Here is a 20,402-nt window from a genome sequence, read left to right as displayed (position 1 = left end):
TCACGGGCCCAGCCGCTCCGCGGCATGTGGGATCTTCCCGGACCGGACCACGAACCCGTGTCCTCTGCATCGGCAGGCGGACTCTCAACCACTGCGCCACCAGGGAAGCCCCCTTCATTGATTTTCATTCGCCATGGGTCGAGGTTCTGCCTCTCATTTCTTTGGTGTTTTCATCTTTCATTTCTTTCTCCGTCTCCTCGTCTCTCCCCCCCAACCCCCACGCCGTGCTTCCCACACCCATCCCTCCCCCTTCCCCCTTGAGCTTTTGCAGAAATGCAGTTCCCCTCTCGCTGGTGATACAGTTCTCTCCCTAAGTGCCAAATGTTTCTTGATAGGAACAAGCTACATTTCTTTATGGCTTATGGCAAACTGCCTTGATTACTTCTACTGCTGTACCCATTATGTGAATTAAATATGTATTCAGTTGCATGCTGCTTGCAATGTTATTGCAGGGTGACATATGGTACTGACTCAATTAGAATGAAACTAGCATTAGATAACCCTTCTGATTACATGCATCCTGACCGGCTCCTCCTCGGCCTCCCCTCTGTGCTCTCTCTCTCCAGTGTCTGCAGGCAGCAGGTTTGCATTATCCGTTATCATCTCCACCACGTTGGATGCTGGCCTGGGGGTTGGAAAGGGAGGGGGCTGTGGTCTCTGGGAAAGAAGGCATCTTGGACAGACAGACAGACAGACAGAATGAAAGGGCTAGTGGGGAAGGAATATTAAGGACTCTATGCTTGCATTTGGAATTAACCTTTAGTGTTATATTTTTTTGGAAGCGGTTGTCAGGCCTGCTGTGAGAAGAGGCCAGAAAGGTCTCCCTAGGGTTGGAAGATCAGAAAAGGAAAGAAAAAGAATGACTGTGAAATGACTGCTGTGTGTGTGATTAGTTGGTCCTTACCTTGAAATTTTTCATTTAAAAATAACACCTTTTTTTTCCCCCCAGATCAGAGCTCATACTTATTCTAATACCAGTGATACATTTTGTTTTTATAGCACACCTGAATCATATGTTAACCCATTTGATTCCCATCAGCACCACACAGGGAGAACAGGAATTGCCGTCCCCATTTTACAGAGGAAGCAGTGGAGACACAGAGAGGCTACACTACATTATAGTTGAAGGTCGCAAAGCCACATGGTGGCAAAATGAGGAGGAATCCTTAAGAATGCAGAGGGTTCTGAAGGGCACCTCAAGGATGTGCTAGAAAGTGATTGAGAGTGTTTAGATCTTAAAAAGGAAGTATTTTGCCTGTCTGGGCAGGGGCAGTAGTTGCTGGAATATCTTGTGTTGTGAATTGATGCAACACAGTTCACACCAGAGAACAGCTGGCCTGTAACATTTCCTTGTGAGGATGAATTTTCTCTCCTTGGTCATTTTCACCATGTTTTAAGCAGCTCTAAGCTCCCTTCCTTTTGCTTTTCCTGCTCTATCACTTCTACTTGCCAAGGAAGAACCTGGAGACCGTTCTCTCGGTTTCATCTAGCCACACCTGAGGCTACAGTATCCTCCCGGTCCAGAGCCTACCCCAGGACTTGCAGGCCATCTTGGATTTTCTCAGGGGCTGGTAGAAAGGCTGCTGAACCCAAAATTGCTTGTCTGACTATGGCGGAATCATCTAATGGGACTTCTTGCCCATACCGGCTCAAGTACACAGGTCTGTTTGAGTATTTACTATATGTATTTGTGTGCGCCAGACCATATGCTATTGGAAATACTAAAAATGTATATGGTATATGGTCATATAAATTTATATGGTATACTGGCCATAGGCAGCTTATACCCAGGCAGAAAAATAGCATGAGGGTGAGGGTAAGTGTGAGTGAGGATGATGTAACTCAAAAGTACCATAGATGCACTTATTAACCTTCGCTAGGATTCCTAGAATTATGATGATGCTTAGCCCCAGTACGTTGAGTAGAGTAGGCACTCACCAAATGTTGGTTGAGTGAATGAATGAGAGGGATCAGTCTGATTCTGGTAATAATGAGGCAGGTTTTCTTGGAGGAGATGGGGCCCCTTGTAGATAACACAACCATCCATCCCATCCTACCCCTCCCAGCCCACTTTCCTACTGCAATAATGATCACTGATTTATAGAGCACTTTACACTGAAAACAACCTTTCAAAAGACACTGAAAAGATATACAAGAAAGGAATAAAAATGGTTACCTGTAGGGGCTAGCGGTGAGGTGGGGATGGGGGAATGGAGACAAGGCTGGGCCCAAGACTCAGCAGCATATGGGAATCATAATATGTACGTCGTGGATGTGTTTTTATATTGTAAATGTATTACGTGTTTAAAAATAAGATTAAAATCAAAAGACCTTTCAGGGAGCATTAACTTACCTAATTTTCACAGCAACCATGTGTTATAGGGGAGCATTTTAATTATGTTCTAATTTCACATAAGGAAACCAAGGCACAGAGAGGTTAGGTAACTTACCCAAAGTCATGGAGTTAGTAAGTTGTAGCATGAAGACTAAACCCAGATTGGGTTCTTTTCACCATAGCATGTGGCGTCTGTGAGCCTTGGCCCAACTGTGCTAATCCCCAGAGGGGTGCCTGTGTGATTGGGGTCCTTCCTGGGACCTCTGTTTGCCAAAGTAACTGTGTATGTACTGAGGTCTCTGCAGAAGGGGAGAAGATGTGGGATTAGGGGCCCTCCCCACTGGCACTGAAACACGGCAGGTTTATATTCCCAGTAAGATCTGACTTGGAGCTACAAGAAGCATTGTCTCTGAACCAGCCCTGCAATTCAGACTCTCTCTGGGGGAAGGAAGGCAGCATGGTAGCTTTAACCTGGTCCTTAGGGTGGGCCTGCTATTCTCTGGGTGCCTCCAGAGGAATCACGGAGGTATTACAATTACCGTAATACCTAAGAGGACCTGAGGACAAATCTGGCAGGGAGAAATGCCAAAAATTGTTGGTCTTGTACATTTAGTAGAGCAGGACATATGTCTTTGAGGGTGAAGTGCGACATTTGTATGGCATCCTTCAGGTAGGTGTCTCCTTTACTCTGTAGATGTTTACGCTACCTTCGTTGCTTAGAAGAGCTCCCGTGTTGCCACCCCTGCCCCCTGCCTCCACTCTTTCTCCTTGACCTCTAGCTAGGGCTGCCTCACGTAGTAGAACAGAGGGAGAGCTGCGCCTTCAGCTGTTCTCATGTGTTCTCACTTAGTATATCTGTCATTCCATTGCAACTTTCACATACTTGTGCTCTCCAGACCCAGCTAGTTAAGAGCAAGGCCTTTTCCTGAGTATCACGGAGCCAGTGAAGAACTGATCTGACCATAGACTCCAGGAGGGAGATCTACTGCCCTGAACACCACAATACCTTTCTTTTAGCAACCAGTCGCTAATCAGAGGTTATCTTATTTCCCTGTTTGCCTTTCAGAAGAGTTAGGTCAGCGTTCTCTGAGGCCAGCCCTTTTCGTGTGCCATGTTCTGTTTCGATTTTGTCTAAAACTGTCCAGTGTACCTTCTGCACCTCCTGACTCAGGTCCTACTTCCGTGAAGCCTTCTGGTAGGGCTATGCCAGGCTTTACGCACCTCCCCCCTCCACCTCCCATTGAGTCTAAGATTTCTAACTTCTAGAAAGTTTCTATGCTTCTGCTGAGGTGAGATTTCCGCCTCTCCAGGACATGGGAGCTCCCAGCTAACAAATCCGATCTACACTCTTTTCAGTTGTAGACTCATGCTGTATTTACTACTAATGATCTTTCCTCAGTGAAACTCTCACCTCTCCTGATTTCCATTTCATCCTGATTTGCTTCATAGCAAACCTCAGGGGTGCATCTCTTTCGACTCACCGCTGCGATATTCCCCACCGTTGCCCATGACTCCATTTATCCCCTCAATACTTGTGGCTCGCAAATGTATCTACTTGTAATCTCCCTGAGGACAGGGGACTTCTCTTTCTTGCCAACCTCTGCATCCCCATTGAACAGCACAATGCCTGAACCAAAGCAAATATCCAGTAAATATTTATTGAACAAGTGGTAAATTAAAACCTGTGTTTTCCATCCAGACTGATGCTATGAGTTTCAGACCTGCGTGTATAACTGCCAAGCAGGCATCTCTGCATCTACATTCAACAGAATCCTCAAACTCTGCACATCCAGGGAAGACCTCCTCAGCCCCTTGGTCCACATCAAATCTTCTTCCTCTGTTCCTTCTCTCTTTCATCTGCCCAATCCAGAAACCTCCTATCTGTGTTAGACTCTTTCTTCTAAGCCTGCCCTGCCCCCCATCTAATCATTAGCCAATTTGTGTTGATTCTGGCAGTAAAAATTTATTGAATGCTTTATGCCAGAGTTGGTGCCAGGTGAGGGAATACAAAAGGAAACAAACACACCCTAACTATATCCCATCTCATGTGTCCTCTCCATCTGCCACTGTCCTAGGTCAGGCCCTCATGTCTTTCACCCAGACAGCTGACCTCCTAGCTGGTATCTCTGCCTCAAATATCTTCTCACTATCCATCCTCTCTAAGGCCCACCATGACACTCTTAACATGCAAACCTGCTTGCCGTCCCCCTATTGAGAATTCTTCACTGGCAGTCCCAATGTCAAAAGCTGTAGTCCTGAATCTCAAAACTATTGTGCCATGATCGGTTGTGAAGTATGTCACAAGTAATTTTGATATTAATAACAGTCTAAGACCTGAGGTTTGCAAATGATTTAAAATTTTAAACTAATTCAAATTATCACCATAAAAATGTCACTTTCACTCACTTGAAGTCCCATATGCTTTCCTGAGTGGAAGAGAAGACGTAGCTTTATAGCCTGCTGGGAATTGTGCGTTTCTGTGGCATACCCTCTGGAGTATGCTTTAAATCTGATCATCATTGAGTGTGCAGGTATGATGGACGCAAGGCTGAAGTCTTCAGGATGAACCCTGAAGACTTTAGTGTAACCTACGTTAACCTTATGATCTAGCCCTTGTCAGTTTCTCCAGGGCTCTTTCCTACCATTTTCTTCTATTTCATCACAGGCTGCAAATACCTAAAACCTGCTACTTTTTTTCCCTCATACTTCAGAAATCGTCTCCTCTATTAGGAATTCCCGTACCTACCATCCCCATGGTGAAACTATTGCTAATTGTGCAAATCCTAGCCCGAGTACTCCGATCCAGTGTTAGATATTTCTTCTTTGTGTTCATTTTGCCTTGTATATTCCTTCAAGGTGATATACGACTTAGATTAATTAGTCTTTGTAATTTTATTTTTTGCACATCATTTTAATTTTTACATGTTTATTTTCCCATTGGACTGTAAGTACTTTGAGTTTATTGTCTTTTTATATTCTTCTCCCAATTTTTTAGGACAGGCTTGGGCCTATAGTAGGTGCTGCATAATCATTCATCGTATGAACGAGGGAGTCCTATAGATACCATCTTACCCACTGATCCCAACATTCTGCAGAGTCAGGCACCTTTAGTACCATATCCTATCTTGATGTCCCTAGACAGGGAATCTGAAAAGCAAGTCCTGGCTCATCCATGTGTGGTTATATGGCCCTAGACATGTTCCATAAAATTTCTATACACCTGTTTCTATATGCATGGTCTGTTTGTGGGACTGTCCTCTGAAATGGTCATTTAGACCAAATTGGAGGAAATATTGGGAAGAGGATGCAGTGGGTAAAATGAGGCCCATGTGGTGGTTATTGATCCTGTGGCACTGTGTGTCCAGCAGAAGGGTTTAGATAAGTGGTAAGAAATGGAGGCCCAGTGGTTCCCTGAGCACAGATGACATATGCTGAAACCAGAGTTAAGGACCTTCTGTCTGGTGAAAATGTGCAGGGCGTACTAGACTGGAGAGAGATTGAAGACAGGAACTTCAGCCAGGAGACAAAAGGACACGGGGTCTAAATAAACGAATGGTATTTTGGGGAGTGACAAGGATCAGGCTATTTTGAAAGAGAGATTAGCAGAGCCTGATGACCACCTAGAGAAGGAGGTTGAAGGATAGGTACGACTCAAGGATGACTGAATCATTTAATTCATTTATTAACTTTTGAGATGACAGATGACTCAGTACAATGAAATGAAAAACTGTTTAACAATTATAACTGTCCCCAAATAGCCAGAAGGTGTGGTCACAGATGCCCACTTAAGCCTGTAACTGTCAGAAATGAGGCTTTGCCAGGGTTGTCACAGAAGCCTCTGCTGTGTTGTATGCAAGTTTGAACTAGGCTCTGAGATGTCATCCGTCTTTACTTCTATGTATCTGTGTTTATAGGTTTTCCAATCTGGTTACCTGGGAGGATGGGCTTGGCATTAATAAAAGCAAGGAAATTAGGAAAGGGAGGGAATTTGGATGCTGGCTAGAGTTTCGTTCATTCCAAATTGGGGCAAATTATTTAGTTTCATAGAATATTGTGATTGCTTCTGTATAATTGTTCACTTTCTTTTATGGGCTACATCTCTGACATTCATTTGACTTTGTCTCCCTAGAGACAAAGTGTGATCTCCTAGAATCATACTTTATTTGCAGGTGATTCCAAGACTTAGCTCTCAAGTTTCTGGGGCCTCCTTTCTGTGAGGAGTCAGAGTTTGCAGTCGATCAGAATAAAATAGAATGGGAAAGAAAAACTTGGACTTTGGAGTCAGACTGACCCGAATTTGTGTCCTGGATCCTCCGTGTACTATGTGACACTGGGCAGGTTACCTAATTTGTCTTGTGCTTGTTTCCTCAATACTGAAAGTGAAATCATAACGTCACCTACTTCATAGGGTTTGGGGAAGGATAATCATAATAAAAATAGCTACTACTAACTTAGGGGTTAACAGACACTGTGTTATTTACATTCATTATTTCTTTTAATGCTCCCTGCAAAGCTGTAAGGCCTATACTATCATTGTCCCCATTATATGGACCAGTAAACTGAGCTTAGAGGGGTTAAATAACTTGCCCTAAATGACCCATGTAGGAATTGGCAGAATAAGGATTTGAACCTAGGTTGAATGACTCTAACAGCTGAACGCTTAATGACCAAAAGAAAGCTCTGTAGCCTCCCCAAAATCACTCTTTCTGTGAAAATCTGGAAGCTCTCCTAAGACCCCCATTCAGATTAATTACCCCTTCTACCTTGTTCCTATAACAAATACCTATAGCTTTTATTAGCATGTATTTTGTCATTTTTCAACCCTTTATTCAACCTTTAATTTTAGTCATTTGTTCCTAAGTTCCTCTCTCTTCACTAAATTACAAACGTTTGAACACAGGAACTGTGCCTACCTATGTATTATCCCTCCAGTGCCTTCTTTATACATAGGCATTCTCAATGTTAATTTGTTGGAAAGAAATTATATGAAAGGCTCACTCCTTCCCTAGGGGGGACACCTTTGGTGCCATGAGCTCACCTTTGCCTTTCTGTCACCAAAATAGGAAGATTAAAGTGTCAAGGAATACTATGAGTGGCACTAATGAAATATGATCATTTAAAATGATGAAACAGGGCTCCCCTGGTGGCACAGTGGTTAAGAATCCGCCTGTCAATGCAGGGGACACGAGTTCGAGCCCTGGTCCGGGAAGATCCCACATGGCGCGGAGCAACTAAGCCCGTGCGCCACAACTGCTGAGCCTAAGCTCTAGAGCCCGGGAGCCACAACTCCTGAGCCCACGTGCCACAACTACTGCAGCCCGCGCACCTGGAGCCCATCCTCTGCAACGAGAGAAGCCACCGCAGTGAGAAGCCCGCACACTGAATGAAGAGTAGCCCCCGCTCACGATAACTAGAGAAAGCCCGCGTGCGGCAACGAGGACCCAATGCAGCCATAAATAAATAAATGAAATAAATTAAAAAAAAAAAATAAAATAATGAAATAAAGTCAGTTAGTCTGAGTAGAGTCCTTATATCACCCGCCCTGCCCTGCAACACACAAACGTCATAAAAGCAGAAGTAATCTTTCCTCAGTAAGTTGTTTGTGGTGTTTAGAATTGAACCAGACAAAAAATGAAGTATTGGGAACCAGTTCCTCCTTGCCTCCGGGTATCAGAAATACTCCATCCCACTTGGTCTTAACTTTTTTCTCTCATCGGCCCCTTCAGTTGGAATGCAGGCGTAGTTGTAAGGCCGAGATGTGCTGGAGTCTGACCTCCCCTTGGTGGGGAGTGGGTCTGGGCAGTCGAGGTGGATGTGAGTGAATCCCCATGGTACCCATTATCGAGAGGGTTAGGCCCCGAACCTGTCCTTTTCTCCATTCTACCACACCTGAGATGGAAAAAAGAAATTCCACGACCCCTTATGTAGCAGCAGAGGGAGAAAGCAAGATGCCCACCTCTGAATACCTTTAGGTTTAAAAGTGCAGGATTAACTGATACACACTACTGTTATATAGAATAGATAAGCAACAAGTTCCTACTGTATAGCACAGGGAAGTATATACAAAGCCTGTAATAACCTATAATGGAAAAGAATCTGAAAAAGAATATATGTATGTATGTATACATACATATACATGAGCTAAATCACTTTGCTGTACCCCTGAAACTAACACAACATTGTGAAGTAATTATAATTCAACATAACACGGAAACAAAACAACAACAGGGTGCCTTTTAACTGCTCTTGGGTGCAAAGCTGAGTAATAGTAATGGTCCTGTTGGTCAAAAGAATGATGCAGAGTATTTCATACCTCTCGAGGCAGTTTCATACACAGTACCTCGTATTCCCTTTCTCTGAGAAACAGCCCTGAGGAGATGGATAGAAGGAATCACAGAATTGTGTTTGGCTGTGTTCAGTGAAAGGCCTTTAGTTGTTTTTCTCGTTTTGTCTTCCGTCCCCTCGTTCTTTCCTGATCCTGAATGAATCTCGCCGTAGTTATTGATACCTCTCACCATTCAGCACCCACTGTTGGCAGCCTCCCCCATGTGAAGCGAGGGGGCGTTGGCACAGAAGGCCTCTACGGGACCCAGTAAAGGCTCCGAGCACATCAGTTTGTGTAATTGACTCAACAGAGTGCCCAAAGGCCACCCCCCCCGCAACCCCGCCAAACCCCTTGACTCTTATTTCAAACATGATTCTAACTGGATGGTTGTCTGGTTTCCCCACCCCTGCTAGAATATATGCATGGTCATCACTAATATGTACTGGGCACTTACTACTGGCAGACACTGTCTTTAACACTCATGGGTATTAATTCGGGGAATCCTCACAGCCACCCCAGGAGCTAGGAAACACGATTGTCTCCATTTTACAGGTGAGGACCCAGCAGGGAGGGGATCAGAAACAAGGTCCCACAACCCATCAATCGAGGTCAGCTTCGGCTCCCAGGATCTGGTACCACAGCCATGTGAACTATAACACTGTACTACCTACGAAGAAGAGGAAACTCTGCGAGGCTCAGCATAACTATAAAAAGCCCAGCAGATGGAGTTTACGTAAAACAGGCTTGCAGACTCCCACCTAGCAGTGGGCCTGGGTGATAATTGGCATTCATAATGATGAATGATTTGGGTTCTGAAGAGGAAGCCAAGTTACGTTCAAGATTATCCATCTATCTATCTATCCGGATATCTTTTAAAGAAGCTAGAGGAAAGATAACATGTTTTTAAGTGATTTATATCTAAAAAGATGAAATAAACCCAGTTTTGGTAAACCCCTAGGAATAGGGAGAGGGGGCAGCTTTCTAGAGTGGTTTCTTTCTCAGGAGTTAATGTTTTCTTACCTTTCTACCTGCTCCTGGCTTCCAGAGTCTCTGTTCCCTGGGTGTCTCCCCAGAACAAAGGTTACAGACCTGTGGACAGCCTGCATCTCCTCCATGGACTCTTTTTCCAGAAAGATGACAAGAATTTATGAATCACTCTACACTGTGAATGGGGTGCCCTGTACCCACTCGACGTTGTTGCTTTGCTTCTGCGGTGGCAGGTAGAGGGAATGCAGTGCAGTAAATACCAGTGCTTCCATAAACCACCATGAACGTGGAACGGGGTGGTCAGGGGATTTGAGAGCAGAGAGGGGAAATCACTTCTTTGCCTGGAAGGGAAATGCCGTGCCTACCCCTTCAGGTCTGTCTACTGGATGAGAAGGAAATTCTCTTCCTTGCTTCTACCTTCCCCCATCCCCTTTCTTTTTTTGTTCCCTTTTTAGAATAATATAAAATAAAAAAAAGCCCAGCAGAAAGGGAGCTGTGATGCTGTCGTCCCTGGCGTTGATGTTATTTATTTTCCTCAGTTGCTGCTCTGGAAGCCCGGAGTTGACAGAGCGGTTTTGTAGAATAGAAACATTATAGACTGTTACTGTCAGAGTGTTAAATGTGATGGATAGAGAAATAGAGGCGAAGGAGGGGACTTAATACTGAGAGCCAGGGTGCTCATGGGAAAATAAACCATCCGCATATAAGAAATGAATGAGGTAATGTGGCAGGAGGTAATGGGCTTTCGCCACATGCCGGAACAGAGATGCTTATTACAGGGTGTGCTTAACCCTTGGCATGCTGATTTCCCTTTGTGGGTTCCAGGGCCCTCCGCCGTGTCCCTCTGTGCGAGCACATGTGTGGCTTTTCTTCAGGCAGGGAAGCAGGCGTGCGCAGAGGAGTGGAGACAAATGTGTGCTTAATAACACGGTATTAGCAGCAGCCTGTACATCAGAAAGCCTTGGCAGCTCCCGAGGGGCTCGGGATCCCCGGGGCTGCAGGAAGCAGAACATGCCCTGATTGCTGGGTTATGGAGAAGCAGGGAGGCATGCTGGGGGAGCTGGGGGCTCTGTTGATTTCTCCACTGGGGACTGCTGAGGGGTGTTCTGGTTCCCTGGGAGAGAAGTTCATGATTCATGTTACTCGGCTGCCTTAGTGGCCCCAGAAGATTCCCTGCCACTTTATGTAGCCAGTGCCTAGCTGTTCTCCCACTGCCGGGGATGTGGGGCTTTGCTGTGAGATGGGAGGGAGAGGGGCTGACAGTGGTCCTCTTTATTACCTCCTTGTCAAGCAGTACAGAGCCTGTGCTGGAGACGTAATAAAGGTGAGCATGCCAGGGGGAGACCCGGCCTCAGATGGGACGACGGCAGGAGTCCAGCCAGCCTAGGTGACGTGAAGGGAAGTGAACTGAAAGGTGACCAGGTTCCATGAGCAAGGTGCTTTCCCTTTGTGTTGGGTTCCTGTGACCTTTACGACCCATCTTTGTGTCCTGGTGGTGGCCAGCCCCGTGTCTTGCACATGGCAAGCATTTAGTAAAACTGTGAGGACTTGGTTAATAGGGGCCCTCATCTAGCTCTGGTGATTACATGCTGTGTGGCCTTGAACAGGTCATTTACCCTCTCTGGGTGTTAATGTTCTCTTCTATGGTGTGGGGATAATACCACCTCATAGATTTATTATCAAGATGAAACACACTCATACTAATGAAAGTGTGGGCAGGCTATAAAACATTACGCAAGCACCAAAGTTTTACCGTTATTTCTGCAGGTAGTGACAGAACAATACCTGTGTATCAAGGATCCAGCAAAGAACTTCACCCAAGAAATTAATGTTTTCAAGCTAGCAGCTTCACATGCTTTTACCCAAACAGGGCTGTTCTTGTCTGATGTTAAAGTGTGTCTCTTTGCTTTCAGTGGTGGTCACATCAGCAAGGACACCACCCTGGCTGGATGTTTATATTGTAGGCACCGGGTCAGTGGGAGCCTCGGAAACTCTTGCAGGGGACCGCAGTCACCTAAGAGTTGTGGTATGCCTCACACTCCTGTTCAGAGCTTTCACAGAATCACTGAATTTTGGAGTTAGAAGGACCTTAATCCATGCCCATCGTTGTCCTTCGTTTAGCTTGGAAAGTGCTTCTTGCTGAAGCACAGGCCTGACCTCTAGCAGCTTTTGGTCTTTCTCTGGAGCTCTTCTATAGAAGATGTTCCTCAGCCCAACCTCATCCTCTGAGATCTAGTTGCTGCCTGTGAGGTCATGTCACTAGGAACCCTGTCCTTAAGATGGTCCACATTCGGGGGATTTTGGGATTGTCATTTAAGCTTTCAGAGATCCTCAGTATTTCCACAGGAGCAGAAGGACCTAGGTTGGCTGGCCCGCTCAACCGTGGTCTGGACTCTGCTCCAAGTCTGACGTTAGCATGTGGTGCCCACTGGTGAGGTGAGGGGACAGTCTTTCTCCCTGCGTCCTTTTCCCTATTCCTCTTTCTCACTCGTGGGTCCAGACCTTCCAGGCAAGTTGGTTGCCTTGCTGTCCCCCCACTCCTCCTGGGATGCTTTTTTGTCTTCTCTGTATATCGAGTCTCTATCCATCCTTCAAACTTTGCTGCTTCTTATTTTTTTTCCAGTAATTACAACTTGCATTGAATCTTCTCTTCTCTTGATTCTTCAGATTTGTACGACTGTATGTAACAGCTGGCTATATACAGTTATTTGGTATTTCTCTGATTGTTTCACATGAGACTATCTTGCTAAGGGTGTTAACATTTTCTCCAAAAAAGGATATACCCTGTATATACCTTTTCTTATAATTGGCATCCCACTTCCCTCTGCTTCAGTGATTTGTCATCTACTTCATTAGAATGCTTTTATAACGTAGAGCTTTCTTTTGCTTTTTCTGGTTTTTCTCACGAGACTAGCTGTTCCTTATAGAAAGAAGGTATCTTTGGTTGTCCCAAGGCATCTAGTATATAGCCTCTCTTGTTATTTCCTCAACTTATTGACAGTTTTTAACAGAAAAGTTCTCTTCCTGCACTTGTCTAGTTTACACACTCAGACATCCTTATATTCAGCCTTGAATGGAATGGGAATGAAATCCATGTATAAAGAAAAATGGTACTAACCTGTGACAGGATCTTGTCTCTCACAAAATAATATTGTTGGTACATTTGAGTAAGAGAAGCTCTGAGGATTAGTGCAGAGTGTAGAATGATGCGTCACACAGAGCAGGCATCAGAACCTGTTAGTTATAGTAGTAGTTGTAGCATCTGCAGTAATTGATAGTTGAGAAGTAGTAGAATGTAGCAGTAATACCTAATGCCCACTGATCTGCCTTTTTTGCTCTGTTTGTGTTTTGGTCGAGTTCCACATATAATCAGATAATGGAGAGAATCTATAAGCTTGGGAACAGTAACACCAGACCCTCTAAATGAGAGTCTTCCCTGGGCTAGTGGGTTCCTTCTGCTCCTTACTTATTCTAAAGGCTGGGACCCTACCATGGTGTCTTCCTGAGCACCTCTGCGGTCCCAGGATATTGTCTTGAAATATGTCCCGACAAAAGCCAACTCCTTTTGGGTTCAGGAAGGAAGGTGTATTTTAGGACCAGTGAGGTACAAATCCCTGGATTTGTTTAAAATTTATAAAAAGGACAGTAATAAAGGAAGAGGAGGAGAGATCCAACTTCTGGCCTTTTCAGGAGACTCTTGCCTCTCTGCATTTTTAAAATTCCACTAGGATGCCCAGAATAGTAAGATTTGCAGACTACAGAGTTCAGGGGAAAGGCAGAATGACGCAGAGCTTCCAGGACAATTCTTTTCCCTTGTTGATTAGTTATTTTTCTAAATCCCTTTCTTTTCTGTGTCAAAGCACAGTGCCAGTCTTTGAACTTCACCAACTATGATCTCAGAAATGTGTGTGCTGAGGCCCTTCATCTTTGAAAAAGGGAATGATTGGGGTTCAGGAGGGGCATTGCTGGTGTATTCAGCAGGCAATGTCACTTGTTCTCCAGAGTAACCTGGGGGTGTTTATGAAATGCGGCTTCACAGGCTTGGCCTCAGCAGGTTTGCTCTGTGGCCTGGAAATCTGCATCTCATGAACACCTTTGATGAATTCGATGCCTGTGGTACATGCTTTACTCTTTGGGAAATACCTCTACCTCCACTCCTCTTCCATTCCACTGGTGGTGAAGGTGCTCACTTCGACAGCACATAGAAAAATTGAGAAGGATACAGAGATGATTAGCATGGGCTTTGCAGGAAGATCATGTGCACATTTGTAAAGTGTTTTGTATTTTTTCACTGAGCTGTACACTTGTAATTTGTGTACTTTTCTATATCTGTGTTACATACCAAAAATTTAAAAAAGCATCTGTTGTCCTTTTATTAATATCACTGTGATATATGACCCAACCCAAGAACTTTTGACCTATATCAAGAACCTATTTTTATTTTTGTGGTACGTGGGCCTCTCACTGTTGTGGCCTCTCCCGTTGCGGAGCACAGGCTCCGGACGCGCAGGCTCAGCGGCCATGGCTCACGGGCCCAGCCGCTCCGCGGCATGTGGGATCTTCCCAGACCGGGGCACGAACCCGCGTCCCCTGCATCGGCAGGCGGACTCTCAACCACTGCGCCACCGGGGAAGCCCAAGAACCTATTTTGAAGAGAATAAAAAGCCGTTAGCATGGATCCATGGTTTTCCAGGAGGCAGCTGGGATATTTCAAGGGATATTAAGGGGCATGAGAGTCCACCTTTGTTAACAAGTGTAGTCTGTAGCAGTTCTGGGGTGGAGTGGGGAGTAAGAGGGGATACAGTGCTCCTTGAGCCTCCTGATATATGAGGCGCTTATGGCGATGAGGTTTTTTGGTGTCACCGTACATACGTTAGAATGTTTGTTCTGCGAACTGAGTGAGGAGAATGTGTCAGAATGTGGCCCTGAGCACTCGTGGAGATGTGGAGAATGAGGTGGGGAAAGAGGACACCCTGAGCTCACCTTCATGAGCGTGAGGCTAGGCTGTTCCCAGGGTCACTGAGATGAGTCATATTTACTCAGTTTTATTTGCATGGCCCCATTCTGATAGATTTGCTATATTTATGAATATAATTTTGCATTTACCCTCCCGCACCAGAACTTCCGTATTTGAGTTGACTGTTCATTTTGAGTTGGCTGAGTTGTGTTTGAGTGTGCGTGTGCCCTCACAGGGCTACACGATGAGTATGCACAGGCATATATGTATATATCTGTCTCCATGTGCCTGGCCATCCTGTTCTCATGGTCTCTTAGAGATACTTTGTTCCAAAGTGCAGAGACTTCTTGTGCCAGTTCCACGGACCACCGGCCATATAATGTCTTTTGATTTTTAAAAACCTGGTGTTTGCAAGTATCTATTTATTCCTCTCTAACTTGTTCCGCTGTGTTATTCTAAATGCGGGAAGGCAGGGGCACTTGAGGATGGTGGTGCAGAGTTGGGAGAGAGAGGGGAGTGTTTTAGTCAAGCTGGGTTGTGTGTCATGGATTCCTGGGTCCAGGTTCCTTTATCTGTTGTTAAGCTATGGTGGTGGGGCTGGGAGAGGGAGAGGGGAAGAGACCCTTTGCCCCTTAACACCGCCCCTCCCAAACGCACATAAATACACACGAACACACACACTCTGACTCTTTGTTGATTATCATGAGCCTAAACTGCTTTCATCTGAGATGACCTGTTAACCAAGAGCCCAAGCCTCCGTGGGACAGCTTGGGGGTCTGCCCCTGCTGGTCAGAGCCACGGTGTCCTCACTGGCTGTTAATCAGAGTCTGGGAAGCTCTAGCCACTTGTGCTGGATTCGGCTTTCTGTCTGAACCCAGCAGCATAGCTGCTCTCAGACCTGAGACATGTCTGGAAGGAAAAGGGATGGTTCCCCCTCTCCCTTTTCCTAAACCTCACCTTCACACACGTCCAATAGCACTCCTGAGGACGCAGCCACCTTGTTACAATGGGCTCTGGCGTTCAGAGCAACTTTCCTACAAATCTCTTTTTATTGGCATTTCCTCCAATTTACCCATCCCTAAATTGCATTTGAATCAGTGGAGAGAAAGAGAGAGAAGAAGAGGGGAGGTTCCCCCCTCCCCCCACTCTTGGAAAAGCAGCTCACAACCAGCTTTATTTGGTAAAATGCTGCAATAGATGCTTGTCAGAAATAATTTATTCCTGTTAGCTGTAATCTGAAGGAAAACAGATACAAGTCCTATAGTTAAAAAAAAAAAGTAAAGTAGTCTTGCTTTCGCTGACAGTACAAAGGTGTCATATACAAGAAGGATTGACACAGACCAAGGGGTCTTGTGGGAAATATGATAATAACTATAAAGAAGACAGATTATTCCCCAGTTGCCAACATTCAAACCTTTTTACAGTCAGTTCAAACATATAAAACTTTATTGCTCTAGCAGAAAGGGGAACAATTTCTGGTTGCACAGCTTTCCCAGGGCTGGGTTTATACTGTCTGTGTTATTGCTCTATAGTGGCATTTTAAAGTTTATTGAACAAGACTTTTACAATTGAAGGAAGTATATAAAACTGTAAATTTATTAGATTTTTCAGGATAAGTGCCCTTTCTAGTTGTGCTCAAGAATTCGGAGCTGCGAGAAACCGCTAGTTACAAGACTTATTAATATTAAAGACTGAGGGTACGCACATTTTATACCTTAACTGATCGCACAAATAATAGTATTATATTACTGAACATCAGAGCTCTGATGCTATGGAATTGGATGGATACACACGTGTAGGACTTTAAATGCCAGACGTGTCTATTTTTCACTGGCTAAAAAGTGAGCTTTTGTTATATCTTACTTTATTTGATTTTAACACAATCGGTTAGGATACTCTCCTTGTGCAGTGAAGGGTGTCTCAGGGTAAATGTTTTTTTTTTCTGAGATCCTTGCTGATTTTCCAGCATTTCTCACAGTTTGACTGTAATGCAACTACAGGTGGTAGATTTTAAGAGCACACTTTGTGGGGGGGGTAGGATGGGATGAACTGGGAGATTGGGGTTGACATATATACACTGTTATGTATAAAATAGATAACTAATGAGAACCTGCTGTATAGCACAGGGAACTCTACCTAGTGCTCTGTGGTTACCTAAATGGGAAGGAAATCCAAAAAAGAGGAGATATATGCTTACATATGACTGATTCACTTCACTATACAGTAGAAACTAACACAACATTGTAAAGCAACTATACCCCAATTAAAATAAATAAGTAAATAAAAATAAAATTTAAAAAAGAACATATTTTAGGTGAAGCAATATATTGTAGCATCTACAAAACGTAACTGTTCTTTTGATAATCAAAATACTATTAAAAAAATTCTTTTTTATGTTTTCCAGCTTCTCATTTTTCAAGTCTTTGAGGGACATGATTTGAGGAATTTTGAAATGTTTGTGATAATCCATATCCAGGTTTCCCAACCTCTGACCTTTTTAGTCCAGAAAATTCTATGTTGAGAGGGGCTATCCTGTGCACTGAAGACGTTTATCTGCGTCCCTGTTCACTACCAGAGATGCCAGCAGCATCTCCATTCCTCCACTGTGACAACCATAAATGTCTCCAGACATTGCCAGATGTGCCCTGGGGGCGTACTCACCCCCTGTTGAGAAGCACGCTTTTATACAGTATTATGTCTTTGAAAAAAATAAATTTTACTCTAAATAAAAAATATGGGCTATGTCTGGTAATGAAAAAAAAAAACCCTATAGTTACCAAATATGATGAATGATAGGATTATTTACTTCCAGAAATATCTGACTGTGGACTTCTCTTAAATAATGTACTCTCCAAAGAACGTAACAGAACTCAAAAACCGTGCATATGATTTCTCAGAACTACATTGCTCTATAACAGGAAATGTCCTGTTTGCCCGCCTGTGTCGGAGGGTGTGTGTTTATAGGTATATCTCCTTATGAAGCTGGATTGCATATTCTTTTTGTGTTATCTGTGATTCACCGCTATGTGTTTGCCTCTTTGATTTTTCATACACATATGCAGAAACATATGCATATATATACATATATATGTTTATATTATGTGACTACACAGGGAAGGATTTGAGAAGTACAGAGACAGACAATTTTGATTATAATTTTCTCCCTTGACAGCTTTAATTTTGAGGTACCATCCACTTGCCTTTAATTATCAATTTGTGTTCTAGCATTTTTTTAACCTCTTCAGAAGGTTTTATTAGTGGATACATTAAAAACATTCCAAGAAGTTGTTTATAGCACCTGTTCACCTTCGTGCTACCTAATGTTACGCAAGTTGTCTGTGTGTGAATGGCACTTTGATCTGGGGTTTTGTGTTAATTTGCCTAATGGCCACAGCATTTACAGAAATAATTAAGATAATATGTTTTCAAAAGAGATTCAATTTTAAAAGGCGTTTAGTTTTTGATTGCCTGAGTTTTGGAGTTCTACATTTTTTTTTTTTGCGGTACGCGGGCCTTTCACTGTTGTGGCCTCTCCCATTGCGGAGCACAGGCTCCGGACACGCAGGCTCAGCGGCCATGGCTCACGGGCCCTGCCTCTCCGCAGCATGTGGGAATCTTCCCGGACTGGGGCACGAACCCGTGTCCCCTGCATCGGCAGGCGGACTCTCAACCACTGCGCCACCAGGGAAGCCCCTTTCCTTCTTTTTAAAAACTCTATACACTTGTGACTTACTAAGCGGTATCGTGAAAGTGCCTTGAATCTGTTGTTCTTTTCTCTCCCTCGGGCCTCCGATGGCTGGGTAATGTTAGCCATATGACAATGTGTCTTTTCTTCTTTTCTCGCCATCTCTGTAGGTGCATCAGGGTTTTTTTTTTTTTTTTGTGAAGATGTGTGACATCCTTAAGAAGTATGGTATAACTCAGTTTATTCCCTAAATGTGTTTCTGAGAAGCTAGGTATAAATTGCATGAATGGAAAGTAAATCATGTTAGAAATCTGCTTGTGCGTCTGGCTAAGACACCTATGATGATTCTCATAATAAAACAAAAGATCTGTTCACAAGCACCCCTTTAGTTACATCTGGCTTCCTTGAATCATAATACACCTTGCTTGAATGTGTAGACTACCTGTGTCCATGCCAGTGTGGTGTTTGTTGTGAAACACACACACGTAACTTACCTGCCTTTAAACTTGACCATCAGAGAATGTGTTGGCCCCCATTTGAGGGACTGCCATCCCTACAAATGATAGCCGCAATGCTTTCCAAGGTTAGATAATACATACAGTCGAGGTTAGATAATAAATACGGTCTTATTATGATTTAAATCATAAAGAGAACCTGAAAGATGTGAACACACTGAGTCAGGCATACGCAACCCACCCCTCCAAAGCATTCAGGGTGAAAAGGGAAAATCTTCATCAAGTCTTGTTACCCTTTTGGATTTCTAAATCCTACTTCCAGGTACCACAGAGGAGGCGGCAGCAATGCCATCTTAGAAAAACCCTCAACCAAACAAAAGAAGCCAACAAAAGAAACTAAAGAACCCTAACCCCAGTCACAGCTAAATTCCCAGGACAACTTAGGTCCTATACTTGTCCTGAGTTCCTAGACTTTCTCGGCAAGTTTGCCATCTTCAGGGGCGAGTTGAAAGGGACTGTGAACTCTTCAGAGGCTGAAAGGGAACCAGCAGGAGCCACATGAAACAGCAAATGTCAGGGAAGTCAGGAAGCCCTGAATCTTTTATGAGACCTTGGATATTCTGATCACAGCTCCACTGACACCGAGATTGGAATACAGATTACAAGAGGGAGTGTCCGTGACATGAAGCCCAGGCTTAAATCTTCCCAAGGTTTTAATGTGGCTTACCATATGAATATTTTGTTATTTTATGTGGCAGTGTTCCCACAGGAGGCCAGGAAAGAGAGCGCTGACTGAGCCAGGGGTAGGACAGGTCTAGAGGTGGGAGGGAGGAGAACAGGATTGTGGCTAATGCCACTGCGGGGTGTGTGTGTGTGTGTGTGTGTGTGTGTGTGTGTGTGTGTGAGAGAGAGAGAGAGAGAGAGAGAGAGAGAGAGAGAGAGAGAGAGAGAGAGAGGGAGGGAGGGACAGAGAAAGGGAGAGAGAGAAAGAGAGAGAGAGAACAAATCCCCGCCTCATATAAGACACTGATACTAAAACCACTAGGGCTGTTTATGAATTCATGAAAGCTTCACAATGAAAGGAAGGAAAGAAAAGAGGAAGAGACCCCCATGCTGATATGAATTTTATGCTCAAGAGCTTATCTTGGGAACGCAAATAGGTTTAAGAGTCTCCAAACTAAGATGCCCTTTTTGGAAAAAGGGGAAGAAAAAAACCCAACGGCTTTGGAGCCTGGAAGCACAGTGAAAGGATGTGGAAATGAGAGGCTGCTGCTCCCATGGGGGGAGCCACGTGTCCTGCTGCAGTGACGCTGTGGGCCGGAGGGAGGTCGTCTGGGTGTTCGCCCTTAAGCTGGTTTAATTTCCAGCAGGGATCCCGGTGAGGACTGCGGGCCAAGCAGACGCTCTGCATTGTCTTGATGGCGGGGCGGGGTGGGGGGTGGATTATGGCAGGCAGGGGCTGGCAGAGCCCCAGAGAGACGCAGGCGCCATGGGGCATGTAGCGAGGTCCGTGGAGTGCTAGACTTCGAGCTGCTTTGCCAGAACAAAACTTGGCAGCAGATTTGAGAGTCTGGATTTTGCTTTTCCGCACATGTCCACATCTGGTAGGTCGCGCTGTCTCACAGCCAATCTGCAAGTCAGTTAGGTGAGGTGGAGTG

At 44.5% G+C, this 20,402-nt stretch overlaps 1 protein-coding gene and 1 non-coding gene across 5 annotated transcripts in view; both read left to right on the top strand.

Annotated features, from left to right (window-relative positions):
- PBX1 (PBX homeobox 1) overlaps positions 1 to 20,402 on the top strand; it is a 282,866-nt gene that overhangs the window by 122,533 nt on the left and 139,931 nt on the right. The window lies entirely within an intron of this gene.
- On the top strand, positions 13,832 to 13,935 carry LOC117309767 (U6 spliceosomal RNA). The gene has a single exon (XR_004524065.1). It is a non-coding gene; the product is annotated as a U6 spliceosomal RNA (small nuclear RNA).

This window comes from Tursiops truncatus, chromosome 1 (genome assembly GCF_011762595.2).
Source record: "Tursiops truncatus isolate mTurTru1 chromosome 1, mTurTru1.mat.Y, whole genome shotgun sequence".
Classification (NCBI taxonomy): Eukaryota; Metazoa; Chordata; class Mammalia; order Artiodactyla; family Delphinidae; genus Tursiops; species Tursiops truncatus.
Note: the sequence above shows the minus strand (reverse complement) of the source record. Positions and strands in the feature narration are given on the sequence as shown.